Genomic DNA, 22,338 nt, shown 5'->3' on the forward strand with positions numbered 1-22,338 from the left:
TGTCGGAGGCTGTGGATGGAATAGCTCAATCAATAAAGAATAGCCTCATGTTCCAAAAGTCCCCGGTTCAAATCCCACTCATTACAGTTTACATTTAAATTGCATTGTACAAAACATGACCCTGTTAATTCAGACATGTGCATTTTTTTTTAAATAACATGAAATGCTTTTTTGAGAGTAGTTGTTTTTTTATGTATGACATACTTTCTTGTGAAAATAGCCGATCTACAATCTCACAACTTTTCAGATAGCAACGCGTTGTGAGCTTGTAGATCGACTATTTTCACTAGTTTCCATTCCGAGGAGACAAAAAAAAACTTTATTGGTAAATGTTTTGTGAACCAGTGATCTAGAGTAGTTAGCGAAACAGAGGCTCGGTTCATAACGGACGGAAAAACCTATAGATATCAACAGGGAGGCCATATCTCTAACTCAATGAGAAGAGAGGCAGCCTGTGAGTCCATAGGTCGCTAGTTCGATCCCTGTCCCCAACAATGTGTTGAGGTGATCATCATTTGGAATTCTTAGTTTTACAAATAGTGTTTCTTGAGGTTAGGTCGTTGTTTTACTGAGGTTAAGGTGCGTGAGGGTGGGAAAAGAGTCATCTAGTTAGCAACCTCTCTCTCTCTTTCTCTCTGCCTGCCTCTTCCTGCCTCTGCCTTTTGTGCACAACACTCCCCCTGACCTATTCCCATGGATTGGATCCACCCACCTCCCCTTCCATCACTCCCTCTCAATCCATAAGCACACATGCTCACTCTCTCTCTCTCTCTCTCTCTCTCTCTCTGCCTCTCTCTCTCCCTCTCTCTAACTGCCTCTCTTTCTCTCTCTCTCTCTCTCTCTAACTGCCTCTCTTTCTCTCTCTCTCTCTCTCTCTCTCTCTCTCTCTCTCTCTCTCTCTCTCTCTCTCTCTCTCTCTCTCTCTCTCTCTCTCTCTCTCTCTCTCTCTCTCTTTCTCTCTCTCTCTCACTCTCTCTCTCTTTCTCTCTGCCTGCCTCTTCCTGCCTCTTCCTGCCTCTGCCTTTTGTGCACAACACTCCCCCTGACCTATTCCCATGGATTGGATCCACCCACCTCCCCTTCCATCACTCCCTCTCAATCCATAAGCACACATGCTCGCTCACTCTCTCACTCTCTCTCACTCTTTCTCTCTCTCTCTCTCTCTCTGCCTGCCTCTTCCTGCCACTTCCTGCCTCTGCCTTTTGTGCACAACACTCCCCCTGACCTATTCCCATGGATTGGATCCACCCACCTCACCTGCCATCACTCCCTCTCAATCCATAAGCACACATGCTCACTCTCTCTCTCTCTCTCTCTCTCTCTCTCTCTCTCTCTCTCTCTCTCTCTCTCTCCCTCTCTCTCTAACTGCCTCTCTTTCTCTCTCTTGCTCTCTCTCTCTCTGCCTGCCTCTTCCTGCCTCTGCCATATCCCTCGAAACCTGCTTGCAGCTTGCAGCTATATTTTCATTTATATTTAATGTAGGTTATTTATCTTCAAGATAGTCTATAAACACACTAATGAAATACACTGTAATGTTTGTAATTATAGTAGATATGGGTATAGCAGAGACATATCTAAATGTGTGCTCATGCTTCATGCCACCGCAGTGCCCCGCATTTTGGCCACCTCAGTCAAAAAAGTCTTGACATGCCACTGATTCATGGCATGTGCATTAGCCACCCCCCCCCCTCTCTCTCTCTCACGCACGCACGCACACACGCACGCACGCACGCACGCACGCACGCACGCACGCACGCACGCACGCACGCACGCACGCACGCACGCACGCACACACACACACACACACACACACACAGTAGTGAAAGGAATAAAGAACAGGATATGCATAAAGTCAATAGGTCACTGTCAGCATGTTTAGCCTCAAAAGGTGAGAATTGGGGAAGGAATCTCCCTGATTGTGTGCTCTCTGAAGGTTTCAGATCCACATCTAACATTACACAGCAAATCAGCAATATATTCAGTGTTAGGAGTGTAAAAGATTTACACTCGCTCTATTATAGGCTACTTTGATGTTTCCGTTCTTCTTTTTATTTCGGCTAATTCCCATCAGGGTCACCACAGCGGATCATCTGTAGCCAATCCTACAAGCTCAGAATACTCTATTTTTACTATTTTCAAAAAATGGTACGTTGGAAATGTGTCTGTATTTTGAACATTTGCCCAAAATTCGAATAACACTTTTACTGTAAAGGAGTCAGATAATTGGTGAGAAACTGAATAAAATGTGCGTATATCACATTGCCAAACAGCAGACAATAATGGTTCAGAATTCAGAAGGACAGTGATGATAAGGGATATGCCGGAACTCGGGGGACGTTAGGGTTGAGAACAGAAAGAGAGGTCAGATTTAATTGGAAAAAATGATTAATATTTTAAATACAAGTCATGACGTTACCTCCCGTGGTGCTCTTTGCCTGAACATCAGTGGGAACTTACTGTTCTGCAGCAGCCTACATCGACAAGGAGTATAACACGGGGCCTGTGTTGGCAAATAGGTTCGTAACTTTCCACGCTGTAATCTAACAACCAGATACCGTAGACGGACAGGAAACACCTGACCAAACTTTGGGGCTACGGGGGTCATTTGAACAGGAAGTATATGTCATCTGATTTTTATCCTTGTGAAACATTCCCCGTGAGGAACACACAGTAGAAGTGAAAAGTGCAGTACACTGGGAAGATCAAATACAATCACCAGCGGGGAAATAAACATCTGAGAGAATACCGATTTTATGGTTTCAGAACAAAAATGTGCTGATAATTCAGACCATCTCCTCTAGCAAGACATTTTAAAACAAAGGAGCAAAACCCTTTGAAGTATGCTCTTGTTTTTTTTCCCTACAAATGGAAAGCCACTTTGGTTTGTCTCTAAAAGTAAAGTTATGTCGTTTTTGAGTGATAACTGGTAACCCACAACCTCTCTAGTCTCTAGCCTGTGCTTTACCAGTTTCATGTCACCATGTAAGGCTAAAACCAGCCCTATTTCTGGACAGAAAACTCAACTGGCCTGCATGGTTTATCTCATGTCCATATCAAAATATATCAATACCTTCCTCGGTTAACATCAGAGTAATACGAGAGCTCTGTCAAAGGAAGAAATAGGGACACATACAGAAAGAGAGCTTTAGTGTATGGAATATTTGCCTTGATGAAAGGACAATTTTGGTCCTCTTTATTTGTTTTTAGTTTTTTTCACCCCCACCACCCCACCCCCTACTAACGCCCAAGCTGTTTCATTCCACCCACTCCTCTAATTATTCACTCTGATGTTTGCCCTGGAAAGGCTGGCACCAGTGGGATGGCACAAACAGACATCACAACAGGAAGTGTCTGGATACCCTTCCCTTCCCTGATGTCTGCCACACTGGACTCTGCAAAATAGAAATCTCCTTCACGCTTCTCATTGTGAACCCAGTAGTCAGACTTCCAACATTGTACTACTTTAGTTCTTATTATATAATTTGCAGATTACCTCGTTGAGGCCAGACAGTAGCAGATCCACAAGCTCGAAATGCCGTGCTTGTTTTGAGCTTGTAGATCTGCTACTTTTGATATTTTAGAATTTGAATCCTGAAAAGTGACAGTTTTAGACATATGAGGTTTCCACCCGGCAGAGACGATATAATGCCATATACCAGATTACATTTCTGTCCTATGACACATGCCATACATCAACACACTCTCAATTCACCTGACCTGTCTTTAGGGGTAAACAAGGCGAATAGAATCAAGCACAACCTCAAATGTATCCAACAACTGAACTGAGCATTCAACCTGAACTTACTCACTCACCACAACGCAGAGGACAACAAATACAACTTCTATTTTTAAGACCTGTACCTAAGTTTGAAGTTTGCAGAAACATTACGTTGGTGGGTTTCTTGTGACACTGGCTGTGCGGTTGCGGTCATCGACAACAACAGGGGTGGAATGTACTCTAATCACTACTAAACACACCCCAGGGGGGCAGCCCTTTATTAGTGGCCGGCTCTTTTGTCTGAACAAGCTTGGCAACAATAAGCTCATGGTCCAAATGCTTGTGGCAGAGATGACGATTTGCGCAACACACCTCACTGGAAATCCATGTCAGCAGCGTTTACGGCAAATAAAAACGTGTGTGTCATTGGCATGCTTAAAATAGCCCTATAGAGAGGGTGAGGCAGATTGTCTAAATTTACTGGGCCGGTCTGTCTTATAGCCTCTGTGTGGAAGGGTTGGGGCTATGGGCTTGATGAGTCAGCACCACGTGGTAGTTTCCCTATGTGTGGATGAGGAGGAGGAGGGGGAGGAGGGGAGGAAAAGAGGAATGGACCATACATAGTTGTTGCCAGATTTTGCGTGAGAAATGAGCAACCAGGTCTATGAAAACACAAGCCCAAAAGAAGTGACTATAGCAGTGGTTCTCAAACATGTTTGTCTCAGGTCACCCCTGTAAATAACTTTTTCATCCACGGCACCCCTGAATGACATCGTTACTTTATAGCACCTTTTGTCGTATTAACAGGACGTAAATATGTAAATCGTTTACCCAAAGAAAAAATACAGTATGTCACGAGGAAAACTGGAGAGAATATTTGTTTCCATTAGGACAGACTGAAAATAACTTTTATACTTGGCGTTTTTTGACCACTTAAACACCAGCATTCCTATTCTGGGGGGAACAGTCACCAAAAATAGTAGATCTACAAGCTCACAACGCATCACAACGTGACGTGTTGTGAGCTTGTAGATCTGCTATTTATGGTGAAGAGACTTGGTGTACTGTAGGTGAACAATAACGCATCAAGTACAGTTTAACTCAGGTCCGTTTTACTAAGTATTGAGGGTCCAAACTTTAGACTAAAGTGGTTAAACTGAAGTGACATTGATAAATTCCAAATATTATCAAAGTATTCTGAGGCACCCCTGGACTTGCGTCAAGGCACCCTAGGGTGCCATGGCACCCACTTTGAGAAGCCCTGGACTATAGGTCCCATGAGCACTTCAAACCTAGGCTGCCTATATACATTGGCTATCTTCAAAGCCAATGTAAAAAAAAAGTGCAAAACGTGGAATCTTTTTTAAACATCCCTGGCACAAATTATAATTTCAGATGGGGGTCCGTGGACAAATACTGTACACATCAATTTGGGGGTTCTTGACATGAAAATGTTTGAGAACCTCTGGTTTAAATGATAATCAAAAAAAATTGGAAACAAGCCTAAATAAGCGCAACTACACTTTAGAAACAAGCCCAAAAAAATCTGCAACTACCAATATTTACAAGCGACTTTACAGAAAAACAAGCCCAAAGTCGCTTATAATAAGCAGACATGGCAACACTGACCATGCAGGACAGTCAATGTATATAACCTATGTGTGATGGAACATTCCCAGAAACGAAACTGTATAGGCCTACTCTGGCCAAACCTGTTTGCAAACTGGTTCACTGAACCTCTTATTTCTTATGCATAATTATGTTGTGGGCGAGAAGAACTGCTGGAAGAATTTTAAAAACAAAAAGAAAGTAAAAAAAAATCAAAAATCAAAAGAACTTTTTTTTGTCACCATCTGTCCAGTTCTGAAACCTGTGATGATGTGACTAAACTGATTCTGATAAGATATTAGACAAGTGGTCATTGTTAATCCAAGATAAATGTCAGAGATATGATCATATCCATTATCGACCTTTTCACCCCTTCAAACCCACACCCCTCTTTTTTTCCACACTTCTCCAACTGAACTTGGGAATTCACCTGTTTGTCGACGACGTCATACAGTCACAGCGTGTGTGTGTGTGTGTGTGTGTGTGTGTGTGTGTGTGTCATGTGTGTGTGTGTGTGTGTGTGTGTGTGTGTGTGTGTGTGTACTACTGCCCTGCAGCTACCTACGACAAGACGTGTGAGAGAGAGAGAAAGAGAGGAGGAGAGAGAGAGAGAGAGAGAGAGAGAGAGAGAGAGAGAGAGAGAGAGAGAGAGAGAGAGAGAGAGAGAGAGAGAGAGAGAGAGAGAGAGAGAGAGCTAGAGAGAGCGCGCTAGAGAGAGACTGAGCACACACTTCCTCAAACAGAATAAAGATTGTACACTACAGTGTGTAAACACCGTGCTGCCAGGAGAGAGAGAGACCCGTGACCAACACTAACCGGACTTCTTGTGTTGTGACTGAGCTGACGGACGCGTTTTTAAATTGACGTTAAAAAGGTAGGTTTGGATCCTTCACGTATTTGATGAACCGTGAGAGATTTATTGAACTTTCACATCACTGGAACTGAGCGACAGACAGTCAGTCAGACAGACAGACAGACAGACAGCTCCTGCTTTGCAGAGCAGTGTGTCTGAAGTTGTACGGACTATTAACTGATTTTTAACTATATAAAAACAAGACCAAAACAAATACATTAAGCAAACCGAAAGATAAACAATTGGTAAATGGTTAAAGTAAACTACATACTCCGTACATCTTCCATGTGTGTGTTTACGCGGTATTATTACTATGAATCAGCTTCAGTTCAGTGTTTAGAAACAGACGGAGGTGAAACCACGTAGGATTGGCTTGTGTGTCAGACGTCCGTCTGTCCTTCGTGGAATGTTTCCACTCTCTGTGTGTGTGTTGTCGTTATGTAAGCCACGTAAAAACTTCTTTCATCTAGTTGGCTTGGAGATCTATTATTCTGTTCTTTCCGGCACTAGAGCAGCAGCACCACCACACAATCAAGTTGTTGTCTTGGGTTGAAACGTGTGTGGTTTTGTGCAAGACGTCTGGTGTGTGTGTGTGTGTTTGTGTGTGTGCGTGTGTGTGTGTTGTTCAGCGGTGTGTCCAAAGTCCACATAGTTCTGAGCTCCTTCCCGGTACAACCTGTCACATACAGCCAGTGTTGGAAGAAGTACTGACATTTTTTACTTAAGTAAAAGTATCAATACCACAAGTAAAAGTCCGGTGTTCAAAATGTACCTGAGTAAGAGTACAAAAGTGTTGGCATCAAAATATACCTAAAGTACCAAAAGTCAAAGTATACTCATTATGCAGAATGTCCCATTTCACAAGTTAAAATTAAGGTCAAAATGTATAAACTCATTTTTTTGTTGAAAATAGCAGATCTACAAGCTCACAATGCATTGCAACACATTGTGAGCTTGTAGATCGGCTATGTTCAAATGGCCATATGTGTGTGTGTGTGTGTGTGTGTGTGTGTGTGTGTGTGTGTATATGTATATGTGTATATATATATATATATATATATATATATATATATATATATATATATATATATATATATATATATATATATATGGCTGAAGTGGTTCAGTTTTCATATAATAGTGGAGTAAAAAGTACAATATTTGCCCCTGAGGTGTAGTGGAGTAAAAGTATTGGACATTGTAAATACTCAAGCAAAGTAAATATACCTTTAACATTTTACTTGAGTACATAGTACAGTACTGCATACAGCCATGTCCATTTTCATGACTCAGGACACTTGACTGTGACAAGTTGGAGTCTGTCTGTTGTGCTTGTCAAACAGCCATGTTGAGTGACTGAGTCAGTGTGTTCTTCCTCATCTTATATTTTGATTGATTTATTGTTTGCAAACAGTACAGCAGCTATAGTTAGGCTACAGGCAATTTTAAAACAAAGGATAAGGATGCATTTAGAACCCCCTCCTCAAGGAACCCTGAGAGTCCCTGGGCTGGACAGCCACTGGAGTAGACTACTGCAGTAGTCAAACTTGGACCCCCTCATATGAAAATGTTTTGTGCCAGGGACCCCCAGAAGAGAAGATTTGTGTTAACAACTTTCAAGATTTTTCTATTTCTTTTTCCAAAAATAGCAGGGAGCTTGTATATCAGCTAATTTTGAATAGCCAACGTATAAATAGATAAAGTGGTTAAAATAATTGTGATGCTGTATTAACACATTTTGCGGGGACCCCCTGGAACCCCCCCAAGGATCCCACTTTGAGAACCACTGGATATCTGTATGTGGAGGTTATAGCCTGCATTCTTGAGGCAGAAAAGCCCCCCTGTCTTCTTTAGTTACTTACCCTGTTACTTCTTTTTAAATCTAGAAGTTACAAATATGTACAGTACATGTATGTATACATGTAGGATTGTGTGTTTTCCATTTGTTATCCTCTGGACCAAATAATACATCACATCAACATTGTACACAAAGGGCTTATTCTATTCTATCCACCTGCAAATGGGTGCGTGTGTGTGTGCAGTGGTGTGTCAACATTGGTGTGTCTGGCCTTGTTGTGACACCTGCTCACTGAAGACTACCCAAGTAACACTTATCCCTGGTTTACACACACACACACACACACACACACACACACACACACACACACACACACACACACACACACACACACACACACACACACACACACACACACACACACACACACACACACACACACACACACACACAGGTAGTTTTACTGAGATTACGTTTAGGAATAAGGTTAGGTTTAGGCATAGTTTTACTGAAAATGGTCCTCACAACGTATATTTCTCATATTCTACTATACTATATCACAAGTATAGTAATACACACACACACACACACACACACACACACACACACACACACACACACACACACACACACACACACACACACACACACACACACACACACACACACACACACACACACACACACACACACACACACACACACACACACATTTTGCTATGATGTGGGAGGATTGCTTGAGTCCCTGAGCCTTCCCCGGTCTGCCTGGGGAACATTCCACCTGTGAACATAATGAGGAGGAATTCAAGATGCAATACCGTGTCACACCACTGTGCCACTCAAAGGTGTCCTATTAATACCATCTTAGTGCTTTATTGCAGTGGTTCTCAATCTTTATGCTCAAAATGATTCAATTTTTTTTAAATAGCAGATGTACAAGCTTGCAGCACGGCACAAAGTGACGCGCTGTGAGCGCTGCTATTTTTGAATAGCCAACATATAAATGCATAAAGTGGTTAAAATGATTGTGATGCTACATTAACTGCTGGGGACCCCGTGGAACCACCTCAAGGACTCCTACAGTAGTTGTCCCCGGGCCCCACTTTTAGAACCACTGTGAAATGCCTAAATTGTGAATTGTATTGTGCGCACACACACACACACGCACGCACACGTACTGTACACACACGCAAATAGACTCTTATCTCTCTTTCTTTGTCAGCCCCCTAAATCTAGCTTGGAAGCAAGACGATAGTCTGGCAATGCCAGCCAGGCTACCCTAAATCACCTATCACCATACACTGCTGTGCCTCTTCGGATTCTATTTTGTGTGAGGCTTGTGTTAACTGAGGCTTTGTGAACTGTGAGCGAGGCAGAAATGCACACCACTCTTAATGCAAAAGGGAAGTACACACACACACACACACACAGGACACAGGTACACACGCACGCAGTCACACGCACACAAGGACACAGTGGTGGGATTCATTCCATGGCTATGCTCGCTGCGTGCAAGTACAGCAGTTTTGAAGCAACGCTGCACTGTAACATCTATGAGTCCGTTTGGTTCCATTTGTACACTTGTCAGAGTTAAATTAATTAACGCTGAGGAATTCTACTGTCGTGTAACGAGATTGACAAGACCTAGATACTTGTCTGAGCCCATTCCACTGCCAAATTCAAACAAAGAGCATCACTCAAGAACTATTCTAACACCGAGGTGTGTTGCTGCTAATAATGGTAACGTTTGTGTCTTCAGAGGCTGTGGTTTTCAAGCCAGAAATAAAAGCAAGTAGTTAGTGTGCACCTTCCGGCAGGCATTTATCAACTGCACCGATTTGATAGTATAGGAATAGGCCGGTTTCTAGACACTCGGCGAAATGAAAGGATGGATGTGTGAGCTGAGGCTCAGTCACATCATCATCAGCTACAGTCGTCTGTCTGTCTGTCTGGTCCTGACCTTGAACCAGGGTCACCCCCTCTTTGATGCTCTGTTGTCTCTGATCTCATACAGTTACAGTACACACTCCCTCACTTTCCTCTGCACCACATCTCTCTGCTCGTCGTTTACTACCTTGACCTGTTTCAAGGGTGGGTGTGTGTGTGTGTGTGTGTGTGTGTGTGTGTGTGTGTGTGTGTGTGTGTGTGTGGGTGTGGGTGGAGCGTTTCCTGGTCCTCAAAAGAGAAATGGTTGTTTTATGGTTCAAAAAATATTTTTAGAGATACGTTTACAATTAGAAAAAGATCCAGGTTGGGGTTAGGTTTGGGATTAGACATTTAGGAGTTAGGTTTAGAGATAGAGTTATGCCTGATTTACACTTAGTTGCATGCCGGTGTCGTCCACCGAAAAATAGACGATCTACAAGCCGTTTGTGTGCTTGCAGATCGGCTATTTTTCTGCCTTAGGCTTACGGTTAAAATGCCCACCCCCCAAAAAAATTAAAAGGCATTCATAAAATCACCATCCTAAAATGTTGATGTCCTCACAAGTATAGTAATACAAACCTGTGTGTGCTTGCATGCATTTGGGGGGGGGGGGGCTTGTGTGGGTTTGTGGTGTTAGACATTAACTCTGTCAGTGAAAGTAAGGAATGCTTCAAAGTCATGTAGACTCTCTCTAAAATCCATTAAAGGCAGCTTTGTTCAAGGCTATTGGTGTGTATGTGTGTGTGTGGATGTGTGTGTGTGTGTGTGTGTGTGTGTGAGAGAGTGACTGTGTGTGTGTGTGCGCATAAATGTCACTCTTAATGTGGTCATGTTACATGCCACCATGCCTCAACAGAAGCCATACTGATTATACACGGAAGGATTCGACTTTTCTATCTACCGAAATGTGCTTTTCTTCATTATTACCAAAGCACATGTTTCTTTAGTTCTTTGCATTAACCACTTAAACCCCAGCATTGGTATTGTGGGGAAAGCTTTCGCTGAAAATGATCGACAAGCTCACAACGCGACACGTTGTGTTGCATTGTGAGCTTGTCGATTGGCTATTTTCAGAGAAAGCTTTCCCCACGATAACAGAAAACCGAACATAAACTAGCATTGAGCCCTGAGGGACTCCGGTTACCCATATGGCCGGGGTTTAAGTGGTTAATCATGTGTCTGGCGGTGAAGTTGAGATTGAAACTGAAACGGTCAGTGGCAAAGTGAAGCACTCAAATAGAAAGAGCTGTCCTGTCACGCATGAGTCATTTTTATAGTTGTGGGAAGTGAGGTTTGAAGAGGTTGTACATGTACTGTAGCATCAGTTAGAGCAGTGGCTCTCAATCTGATTTTGGGGGGGGGCCCAGATGACAGTAAAGTGGCAATTTAAGGACTTTTAAGACCTTTTTAACACCTCGTAAAGAAAAAGACCATTAGTGCATCAAAAGTAACCAACTAACTATAAAAACTGGTCAAACATTGGCCAAATTGTCAAATAATATAAGACGCAGAAATTGTGAAAATAGCTGCCGTTGTGAGCTTGTAGATCTGCTATTTATGACAACATTTACCTGTGGAATCGAGTCAAAGTAAATGTACAATGTACGCCTCAACTCCTACAATTCCAAGTGCTTGTCGGGTGGGGGGTCCCCTGTGTCAAATATGATTATTTTGGGGGGTCCCGGCCTGAAAAGGTTGAGAACAGTGTTTCTCAAACATTTTGGTCTTGGTTTTTCATCCACGGCACCCCTCAATTACGTTGATATAGTTTATAACACCTTACATTCTATCAAGTCATATTACGGTAGGTAAAAATTTCAATCTTTCCCCCTAAGATGCAGTATGTCATGAGGAATAATATGTTTTATGCATATTGAACTTTAATTTTGATGCCAATACTTTTGTACTTTTACTCAAGTACATTTTGATTACGGGACTTCTACTTGTAACAGAGTATATCTACATTGCAGTATTGATACTTTTACTTAAGTAAAACATGTTAGTACTTCTTCCATCACTGATACTGATAAATATCATCAAAGCATTCTGTGGCACCCCTAGGCTTGTGCCATGGCACCCACTCAGAAAAACTGAGTTAGAGTTAGAGCAGTGGTTCTCAAACTTTTTCATGTCAAGGACACCCAAATTGATATGTATTTGGCTGCGGACCCCCACATGAAAATATGTTGTACCAGGGACCCCCAGAAGCAAAGATTTGTGTTAAAAACGTTCGCCTTAAAAAAAAAAAGATTTAAAGATTTGCACACATTTTCAATATTTTTCAAAAATAGCAGATCTACAAGCTCATAGCGCAGCACCGAGTGCTTCGCTATGAGCTTGTATATCTGCTATTTCTGAGTAGCCAAAGTATAAAATATGGATAAAAGGGGTTAAAATGATTGTGACGCTTTTATTAACTAATTTTGCTGGGGACCCCCTGGTACCCCCCAAGGACCCCACTTTGAGAAACACTAAGTTAGAGCCTATAGTATGAGGCTAGTCGGTATCATGCTACTGAACAGATGACTCAGCAACACGTCACAGACACACTAGAATGCTAAAGACACTTTCTTGGAAAAAAAGAGAACAGTGTGATTTTCCATGGCCTGACTCTCTGAGTCAACAAGACAATAAGAAATTACAGCAGGAGGACTGTCATAAAGCACATTTTCATTATGCAACATGTGTTTTTACACACACACACGCACACACTCGCACAGTCGTACACACACTGACTCACCGGTCGGGTTATTAGCTTTAGGCGTAATAATCTCTCTCCCTAGCTGACACAGACAGCGCCTGTTCAGGTTCTTTCTATAGTGGTGTGTGGAGTGTGTTTGTTCAGGTCTAATTGCTATAGGCCCCCCGACTGGCTGTACGGACTCCATCCAGCCACAGTCACAGCCTGTTCCTTCTGAGACTTACATAGGGATGTCACGATTTTGACATTTTACGACGATTTAATTGTCACACAAATAACCGTGATTTTTTTTTGTCGTTGAACACTGGAACATTATAAATACAAATTACATTACTGTTTGGCTTTTAGGCTATTGAAGTTGCACAGGGCAAGGGCAGATATGACAAATAACCTAAATATACAACAAAATTACATATTCAATACATTTATAATTAAAAAAATACATGAATAGTGGAAATAGCCGATCCACAAGCTCAAAACGATGTTGCGAACTTGCGATGCAACGCGTTTTTAGCTTGTAGATCGGCTATTTCCACTATTTTTTTAAATGTTTGAAAATACATTTTTCAACATGGAAACGATTATGATGATTATGCAAAAAAATATTGTGGCTATCTCAAATTATTGCAATTAGGCGATTATATAATAACTGTGACAGGCATATCTGAGACCTGTTCTGGACCCTGTTAGCTCTTTTTCCCTCACTGTCTCTTGTCGTTCTGTGTGCGTCGCCGTCTCATATTACGGTCCCTCAAAACGTCAGGGGAAACGTGGGCTTTATGTGTGTGTGTGTGTGTGTGAGAATTGTGAAAGGCACTAGTGATCCCCATCTGACCTGTCTGAGGGAGGTGAAAAACAGCTCTTATTGAGCACATCGTCGCTGTCGGGCAGAAACCTTATCTCCATATTGTAACTTTGTGTGTTTTTTTTCGTAATTAACGCCCTTCTTGATCACACTACAGCGTCACACAAAAGCATCAAAAGTAGCAGATCTGTAAGCTCGAAAGTTTCGGGCTTGTAGATCTGCTAACTTTTGCTATTTTGCAATTTGAATCCTGGAAAGTAACAGTTTTGGACATAAGAGGTTTCCACCCGACAGAGACGACATCTTGAATTGGCCCCCTAAAAAATGCTGAGCTGTGCATTGGCTTTGCTCTGAGTATCAAGTGTCTGTCGACAGTTTGGTTTTAAAAGCATTCAGTCCCAAACCCTCGCAACCACGCGAAATAATGCACATTTATTGTCTAATGGGTTATTTGATCATACCACTCTGAACTCACGTCAATATTAAAACGCTGTTTTCGGCACACTGAGGAGTCATCGGCAGTAGAGACGCACCCTTTGTGTTTGAGTAACAACTTGAGATGTTTGAGTTGACAGATGGAGAAACATCTGTTTTACAAAGTTGGTAAACAAAGCTCATGAGGTCACTAGAGCCATCTTATCGTCTCTGTCGGGTGGAAACCTCATATGTCCATTGTCCATGTCCAAAACTGTTACTTTTCAGGATTAAAATACAAGCTTGAAATGCGTTGCTTTGCCCCGCGTTTCGAGCTTGTAGATCTACAATTTTTTTGACTCGTGTGTGACGCTGTGGTATGATCAAGTAGGGCATTCATTTATGAAAAAACACAAAGGTAAAATATGGAAATAAGAGGTTTCTGTCTGACAGAAACTATATCCATCTACCTCTCCTTATACTGGTTACTGGAGATAGGCCTATGTAAATGGAACATCAAAACATATCCTGGTTTGGTTGGTTTGGTTGGACAATCCGAGAATCCGCCATTATCACAGCAACAGTAGGAACTTACGTAGATGCTTGTTGGGAACGATGCCCGTTAGGAGCGCATGCCCCTCTCCGGTTAGGCAATACCCGTTGTATCCGTTGTTAGAGTACTTTGTGCAGTACCCATTATCATAGTAAAGGAGGCCATTGTATCATGTCAGTGCCATGACGTCATTTTGATGACATGAGGGATCTCCATATATAGGCATAAAAGGGACAGAAACAGACAGGGAGACGGGACAGAGATATTTGGATTTTCAGTTTTGGACAACCGTCAGTCTGACCGACTTCCCACTCAGCACAATACACCGTCATGGCGATACACACGCCAAGTCGATTGCTGGACGATGCTCAAGCTATGTGGGGGAAAGACAGACACACACAGATAGAGATTCTGTGCATTATCTGGTCATCTAACGCCTCTATAAATACATACATTTGAATGGATGATCAGAACTACTTCTGTTGCCACATGGTATGTGTTTATTATTTAGCATTGTTGTCAAGCCAGTTTACCCTGTGGTTTCTTCTGTCATTGCTGCCGACAAGACTATGCCGTCATTTCTAGGCGAAAGGCACATTGTCACTTTCTTGAAATAATGGCCTACGTAATTTTTTGAAGAAAATAAATATTTTTGCCTTATTCAGCTCTTCCTGACACTGGCCATTTTATGTTGCCTACTCTAAGTCAAAGACAATGTGACTTGGGCCAATTTCTTTTGGCCTGAGTCACATCTTGTAAAGTCTGGAGTAAGTCAGTTACTCCACAAACAATTTGGCCTAATTCAGGATTACAATTGCCTAAAAGAACTTCTGTTACATAACTGACAGACAGTGTTATTTGTATGTCAATAGTCATAATATTGTTATAAACTTTTTGGGTGCGAGCTGTTTTAGTTCATTTTTTATTATTTTCTGAAAAATGTTTAAAAAATGACACGGGCCATTATTTTAACAAGGTGACGATGATAGTTTTCGTATTTACAGTAGGTGAAAGGTTAGTTTCCATGCAGGGAATTCACCTTTCCGCCGGAATTTCCGCCGGCCTAAGGTGCAAAATGACACTGCTTTAGTAGTCGTAGCTCCTGTTTATGACATGATGGAAACATTGTGTCACATTGGGTCACTTATCTGTGCCGGTGTCCCTGCCCTGACGAAAGGCGTCTGTATGTATGTGAGAGAGAAGCTGTCCAACCTGCCGGGCTTGCTTGGCAGCTCTACTTTAGATCACTTGACCGCATACCGTACCTGTGACTCACTCCATTCAGGCTGTTCCACGTTAATGACAGCTTATCACCTGCAGACAGTAATGCACCTGTCGGGATCTTTGTTGTTCTGTGGAGTCGATGTGATACAGCACATAGTTATTATTCCATTTAACCCATTAAGACCTGAGGCCGATTCTACAAAATGCCTTCTAAATCAGTAGCCTAGTTCTCAAACCTTTTCGTGCCAAAGACCCCCCCCCCCCCCCAAAATGATATGCATTTTCAGACGCACGGACCCCTCATCTGAAAATGTTTTGTGCCAGGAGGAGACCACCCAGAAATTAAGATTTGTGTTAAAAAATTGTTCTGTAAGAGTTTTCTGAAAAAAAACTATGTTGCTATATATAGCTAAAATCTAAAATGACACAGATGCTTTCCCGGAATACTAACATCTTTCATTTTGAGATGAATTATTTCACTGTTTGCACTGACTGCTGTTATATTTTCCACACAGGCGGAGTTGATTGTTGAAATACAGATAATGTTTTCATTGTCATTATGAGACAAAATGAGACCATAAATCACCAGACGACTGCAAACTTCCTCAAAGTCTCCTCTTGCTGTCCAATGCTCTTCCTTTAAGACACACGTCAGTAAGAGTTCCCTGTCATCACATTCTTCGTGTGTACCGCCTTGTGTCATTTGGTTGTTATGTTGCATGCTGCATACTTCCAGTATAATGCATGACGTCTCTGTCGGCTGGAAACCTTGTATGACCAAAACTGATTCAAATTCAAAAATGGCAAAAGTAGCGGAGTAAGCTCAAAACGTGTCGCACCACGGTTTGAGCTTGCGGATCTGCTACTTTTGATGCTTTTGTGTGACGCTGTAGTGTGATCAAGTAGGGCATTGATTTGCCCGACAGCAACGATGAATACTTGTGTGCACTGTACTGTACTAAGTAACCCAGACACCACATCCAGGCATTCCAGGGTTTTACATTTAGACCCTGTCCTTCCAGCATCAATGCTAAAGAGTCACTAGAGGGTAACTTAATAACTCATTTCACAGTATAGGCCTGTCGAAACCTCAGACTTTATTAGAAATAAAAAAGGATTGTTTGCATCGTTGCTATGAGCTGTGCAAACTTGTTCTTTTTAAAGTGTTCTTATTTACTGTGGTCAGCAACACCTCTTCAATATTGGTTTTGCGGCCTTTCACAGCCTCCCTCCAAAGCGGCTTTAATTTCTGACCGAACAAGAATGACACCATTCAAAACCGAATGGAACAGGGCGGCCTCCTCGTGACCTGGTGGCTGTACCTCACGACTGACATAGCCCTGGGTTGGGTTAGGCCAGTGGTTCTCAAAAATGGAGTCCGGGGACCCCCAGGGGATAGGGTCCTTGGGGGGGTACCAGGGGCAAAATAAGTTAATATAGCGTCACAGCCATTTTAACCACTTTATCCATATTTTATACTTTGGCTATTCAAAAATAGCAGATATACAAGCTCATAGCACGTCAAAGAATCACGTTTTTTTTTTGCAAATCTTTGAATATATATAAATGTGTGTGTGTGTGTGTGTGTGTATATTTGTTAAACTCAAATCTTTGCTTCTGGAGGTCCCTGGCACAAACTTATTTTCAGATGGGGGTCCTCAGCCAAATACATATCATTTTGGGGGTCCTTGACATGAAATGGTCCACTGGGGTATAGGCAACCCTTTTCTAGTTGGTTCTGTCGCTGGTTCTGTCATTGAGTCTTTCTACTCACATGCACCGTCCTGCTTGCCAGCCTGTTGACCGTCTCCTCTCTTTCCTCCAGTTTTACTCTCTTGGCTCTTTTCCTCAGTCTGCCCACTCCTTCCCCGATGCATGTGCTAATTCTTTCCACTCTCTCTAGGGAACAAGGCACTCTTTTTTTTCTCAGCGCGTGTAGGCCTGTGTGTGTGTGTGTGTGTGTGTGTGTGTGTGTGTGTGTGTGTGTATGAAGCCCGATGTATACTTCGTCCCACGCCAAAACTAGCAGAGCTACAATCTCATGAGAGTTGCATCCGCAACCGCAACGCTTTGTTGTCAGCTTGTAGATTGTCTGTTTTTGGCGTTGTACTGTATGATGAAGTAGCCTATAAATCAGGCATGAGAGTTTGTATCTGAGCCTGTGCGTGTGTGTATGCATGCACTATGCAATCTTGACTGAGCTCAGATATGAACAACAGTTATGTTAAAGGTAGGGTAAGTGATTTACTCTCTGATTGGCTCTCTCCTGATTGGCTTAAATGTTGTCACCTACCTGAAAATGTACATGTATTCTCTTTACTAAAGAGCTGGAAAGACCCCTGTGACTGAACAAACGCTCTGTAGCAATGATTACTATCAGAATATAGTACTTTAACCTTTTAACAAAAAAAATTATAATCTTACCCTACCTTTTAATGCAGTAGTCATACTACTTGACTTCGTGTGTGTGTGTGTGTGTGTGTGTGTGTGTGTGTGTGTGTGTGTGTGTGTGTGTGTGTGTGTGTGTGTGTGTGTGTGTGTGTGTGTGTGTGTGTGTGTGTGTGTGTGTGTGTGTGTGGGTGTGTGTGTGTGTGTGTGTGTGTGTGTGTGTGTGACTATACACTACTTGTGAGGACTAAGTATAGTAGAATATGAGAAATTGACATTGTGACCTTGAGGACCATTTACCTGGTCCTCACGAGAAATGTTTTTTTATGGTTAAGATTTTTAGAGATAGTTTTACAATTAGGAAAATATTCAGGTTGGGGGTTAGTGTTAGGATTAGACTTTTGGAAGTTAGTTTTAGGGATTAGATATAGAGTTTTGCCTGATTCAAACTTAGTTGTGCGCTGGTGTGGTGTGCCGAAAAATAGCCAATCCGACAGAGCAGAGTCGGCACCAATGTGTGTTTAGTCAGAGCAGAGGAGGTACTTTCAGTTCTGTAGAGCAGGCTTTTTCACACTATTTCACACTCTTTACACACTCATTCACACTATAAAACGCAAATTCACACGTAGGGCTGTCACGATTATGACATTTTACATGTCACACAAATAATTGCGCTTAACGATTTAATTGTGTTTTTGTCGTTGAACACTGGAACATTATGAAGAGATGTGACAAATGACCTAAATGCAAAGCAATGACTGACATATTTAATATCTTCATACTTTAAAAAAACACATAGTGTACAACAGACGCATTGGGAGCTTTGTAGATCTGGTATTTCCGCTACTGTTGTAAAATGTATGAACATTTTTCAACATAGACACGATCAGCCAAAACATTTTTGCGATTTATCTCAAATTATTGCGATTATGTGTAACAATTGTGACCAATTCACACCTGGTAGTTGCCCACAGTCCGTTGTGAGCTTGTAGATTGGCTATTGTCAACTAGCCGTAGCCTAGTCACTTCTTTTGGGCCCGTTTTCATTGACCTGGTTGCTAATTTCTCTTGCAAAATCTGGCAACACTGCTTGTAGTTTCCCACAGTGCCACCAGTCTTCTACTCTTGGCCACAGTGTAGCTTACATTCTTCTTTAAATGGTGCATTTTTTTGCATTTTATGCTCCTGTTTCCGAGAAGCCCGACATGAGTGACAAGAACATAACATGCAATTAACTTCCTGCTTGGTCGGTCGATCCAAGCAGGAATGGCCCTGAAGATAGTGTTGGGCCCAACCCACTGTACCTTGTACAATCTGAATAGAAGGCCCACACACACACACACACACACACACACACACACACACACACACACACACACACACACACACACACACACACACACACACACACACACACACACACAAGCTATTTCACTGCCGACATTTTTTCCTTTTTCTCCTTTGTACATATAGTGTTTTGTATTTGTTGATGTTATTGTGTTATTTTTATGCTATGTTGATGAATTGAATACATAGGACCACAATGGAAACAATTCCCCAGGACTTTTTGGTGTTATCCTTTTAGCCTTAAAGGAATAGTTCACCCAAACAATGACTTATTTTTATCGCATTCCTAAGCCAATAATTTGATGACCGGCAAAGAGTCTCCATTGACTCCACCAGTCATCAAATTATGGGCTTAGGGAATGCGACAAAAACTAACAAATCTCCACAAATTCAAGGCTTCATGGGGTTTGTAATTGATAGAAAATAAGTCATTGTTTGGGTGAACTATTCCTTTATTGTCTGACTGTACCCTGTGCTGTTTACATTTCTGACTAATAAAGTATTCAATCACTCAATCAAAACGCACGCACAAGCACTGCAGCAGTGTTTCTGTGTGTCTAAACATCTATAATCCAATCATTTTCATATTCATTTAATTCAGGACGGTTCTAAAAAAAAAGTTAGTCGAGGTGTGTGTAGATGAAATTACAGTTTGCTACAGTATGTCACATTGTCACTAAACGATGTGTAAACTTGCCACCTTTTTCAGCCCTCATGAGTTTGCTGGTCTGCCTTCAGTCCACTCACATTTATGTTAATGTTCCTTAATGTCTGTTGTTCATCATCCCTGTCGGGCAGAAAACCTCTTATAGCCATAGTTTTTTAGTAAATTAACGCCCTACTTGATCATACTACAGCGTCACACAAAAGCATCAAAAGTAGCAGATCTACAAGCTTGTAGATCTGCTACTTTAGCTATTTTAGCTATTTTTGAATTTCAATCCTGAAAAGTAACAGTTTTGGACATGAGGTTTCCACCCGACAGAGACGTTATGATAGTCATTGACAATTGCACATGAGAGTATAATAGTAATAATACATATGGCAATATACTAAAAAGCTATTTATCGTTTTTTTGGCCCATAAAATAATGAATCTGCCTGGCTAGTAGTGGTAAGCCAAAAGTTACGTGTGTTCCCTGCTCACACAGTAAACTCCTGAACGTTAATTGAACTCTGTATGTGTAAAAGTGGATATACTGTACACTGTTGCATTGCCTTTTTTTTTTCATCAAACAGTTTTTTTGTATCAAGCTACAGTTAGTTCTGTAGTCAAACTGAGACTTCATTTGTTGGCATTGATCTGGTTGCTGAAACAGGTCAAGAAGATTATGTTTAGAAAGCAAGCTACAAGAGAGCTAGCTAGTTAAGTCACAAAAAGTACTGTGTGGAAATTCTTGAAGGAATTCTGTGGGATTTCGCTGCTGCTTGGGGAATTAGGATGTAGGCTAATCATTCGCCCTCTTGGGCACGCTAGCCTGTGTGACGCAACAGTTAATGGTATAATAAAATGCTTGTGGATTAATGTTTGTTTGTACGGTTCCCTGAAGCTTGATACAGTAGGCTTCCTCTGGAGACATTCAATTATAAGTTAAGACACTGCTTGCAACACAATAATAGCCTAAAGGGCACTATAGCCCCGTAAATGGGCAGTGGCACTGAATCACAGCTTTGATACAAGTTATTTACTGTACCATAAATCGGGGGTCTTCAGGGGGTCCGGGACCCCTAGGGGGTCCTCAGAGTTACTACAGGGGGGCCCCCAAATCTTTGTGTGATATGATTTTGTTTTTTACATTAACCACTTGAACCCTAGCATCCCTTTACTGAGGAGAACTTTAGCCAAAAATAGCTGATCTACGAGCTCACAGCGCGTCGCGCTGAGAGGCGTTGTGAGCTTGTAGATCGTCTATTTTTGGCAAAGAGGTTTGGTGTAGAGGGAAAAAAAGAGCCGACCAAGTTACACAAAAAAGTTTAATCTGACTGAAACACAATTTTATACAATATAGAGGGGGTGGCTCTCGTGGCTCAAGTTCGCTTGAGACGGCGCACCTCCATCGCGGTCCAAAACTATACTTTATACAAAACACCTACTGAGCCCCGACGGTCAGTATCTCACCTACTTAGACCAATCAATAGTCTGATTAAACGTGATAATGTCCCATTCAGTGCATTGACAGCATCCGAAATGGGTGCCCATAGCCAATATCAAGTGTTTGTACTGCTGTGCTCCTTATAGGTAGAATGTTTAGGTTTACATAGATTTTCTGTGGGCTGAGGCCCATTTTATAGCTAATTTGGCCATAAAAGTTCAGTGAAACAAAGTTTCAAGTTCATGATAAATCCACTTCCCATTTCTTCTCAGACACTTCACACTTCACCTCCGTCGGGTCGAAACCTCATTATGTCCAAAAACCAAAACAGTTACTTTTCAGGATTCAAATTCAAATATCTATCTATCTATCTATCTTACCTACCTACAACTGCTCTACTGTCTTTGGCGCCTGAATCAATAAAGCTCTTATCTCATCTCATATATCACATTAACCACTTAAAATGTAAACCAGTTATACTTGAAAATCTTTTTCAAAATAGCAGATCTGTGTGCGCACAATGTGGCACATCCTGTTTGAACCTTTTTAATGACATGCCCATAGTTGGGATGCCAGGTTGAAAGTGGTTAACGTAACTGAACACATTAACATAACCTAAACATTAACATGTTTAACATGAACACACTAACCCGACCTAAACGTTCACGCAGGTATTTTCTTTCTGGAACATTGGTCTGGATCGTGTCATTTTTAGGGCAAAGATGTCTGTACTGTAGCTGTGGGCCGGGAATAGGGTTGGGATCCTATGTGATGGCGGCTCCATCACATTTGGAACCGGTTTATGACGGGTCCATTTGGTTCCATTTGTACATTCTCAGAGTTACAGACCTTTTAAGGGTCCATTCCCTCTCAACTTAGTCTCAAGTAACCCAGAGGGTCCCTGCACCCCA

At 41.8% G+C, this 22,338-nt stretch overlaps 1 protein-coding gene across 1 annotated transcript in view; it reads left to right on the top strand.

The window, feature by feature from the left end:
* The first annotated feature begins 5,992 nt into the window (after positions 1 to 5,992).
* Positions 5,993 to 22,338, top strand: part of LOC308083000 (protein kinase C delta type-like) — a 39,214-nt gene continuing 22,868 nt past the window's right edge. The window contains exon 1 of the mRNA XM_080425082.1: positions 5,993 to 6,200. The gene's annotated coding sequence lies outside the window, so the exon portion shown is untranslated. The remainder of the gene's footprint in view (positions 6,201 to 22,338) is intronic.

The sequence above is a fragment of the Gymnoscopelus braueri genome, assembly GCF_963280865.1.
Source record: "Gymnoscopelus braueri genome assembly, chromosome: 3".
Taxonomy (NCBI): Eukaryota; Metazoa; Chordata; class Actinopteri; order Myctophiformes; family Myctophidae; genus Gymnoscopelus; species Gymnoscopelus braueri.